Consider the following 1,342-nt stretch of genomic DNA (forward strand, 5'->3'; position numbering starts at 1 on the left):
TCTGCGTGTGTTCTCCTTAACTGGACCGTAAGCTTCATGAGAACAGGAGCAGTTTGAGTTAAACTTTGTGCGTCCCGTCCCCATCATTTATTACATTTAAATTTAATTTACATTTAATGATCTTTCATTTGAAACTACTGAGACCACTCCATCCGTACTAAGTCCCTCTGACACCCCACCATCGCACCGGTGCCCCCCTTATCTATCCCAACACCCCACCATCGCACCGGTGCCCCCTTATCTACCCCGACACCCCACCAGCGCACCGGCGCCCCCCTTAGCTACCCTGACACCCCATCATTGCACCCATGCTCCCTGTCACCCACTCCGACACCCCACCACCATCTACACTAAGCACACAGCCCACGGCCCAAGCAATGACACTGCTGACCCCGGGAAAGCCTGGGACTGGTTCACACGCGGAATCAGGGCAGGCCAGGGTCCCTGCAGCCCTCTGGCCCGGCCCGGCCCGGCCCGGCCCGGCCGCGGGATCCCCTGGGCCCTGGACCCGGTCAGGCCGCGCTCCTCCGCCTGGTTTGCGCGGCGGAGCAGAGCCCAAGGCTCGGAAGGCAGAGGCAGGGACTGCCAGACACCGCCCTCCTTCAGCCGGGACGGCTCGCTTCCCTCCCGCGGCAGGAGCTGAGAGGGGGCTGGGGAGATTTATTTAAATGAGGGGTGCTCCCGGCCCAGCGAGGAACGCAAAAAAATGAGAACGGCGCCCAAAACAAACGTGCTCCAGGTGAGGCTCGAACTCACAACCTCGGCATCGCTCTGCTCGTACTGCTGTATAAGTACCGCGCGCTAACCGATTGCGCCACTGGAGCTCCGGCGGAGCAGCCTCGGGATCGCCCTATCAGGGTTCGCCCTGGCCTCGTGATGAGGAAGAGGTGAACTCCAGGTCTGCACGGAGCATGCGCCGACTTCCCTCCGCGCCAGGCCGACTACAAGCCCGCGTCTCTGTGCACGTGGCGCCCGGAGCCACCACCAAACACCCCGCTGGGCTCCGTGGTCGGCCGGGGATGGGGGCAGTGCCTGCCTAAGGAGGGCGAGAAGTGGGAGGAGGGGGAGACCGTTAGTTCGGGTTTGGCCTGGGTCTCTCAATCAGGCGCCCCTCCAAGGCTCCCCCCCGCCGGGCTGGCCTGGCTGCGGCCCGCGTGGCTCTTTTCTGCGGGCCCGAGTCCACCGAGGAACCGGGCTTGGGGGCAGAAGCTGCGCGAGCTGGGACTGGGACTGTGAGGAGGGGCTGGGCCCAAGGAAAAACCAAGCAAAGCCGTGCGGGCGGCAACAAAGGAGAGCTCAGCCGAAGGGAGTGAGCCGGAGGACTGGTGGAGCTTAAGGAGGC

General features: G+C 63.5%; 1 non-coding gene across 1 annotated transcript; it reads right to left on the reverse strand.

The window, feature by feature from the left end:
- Positions 1-731: 731 nt before the first annotated feature.
- Positions 732-824, reverse strand: TRNAI-UAU. The gene is given in 2 exon segments: positions 732-767; positions 787-824. It is a non-coding gene; the product is annotated as a tRNA-Ile (tRNA).
- Between the last annotated feature and the right edge of the window lie 518 nt (positions 825-1,342).

The sequence above is a fragment of the Vombatus ursinus genome, unplaced genomic scaffold, assembly GCF_900497805.2.
Source record: "Vombatus ursinus unplaced genomic scaffold, bare-nosed wombat genome assembly UNPS02009448.1, whole genome shotgun sequence".
Lineage (NCBI taxonomy): Eukaryota > Metazoa > Chordata > Mammalia > Diprotodontia > Vombatidae > Vombatus > Vombatus ursinus.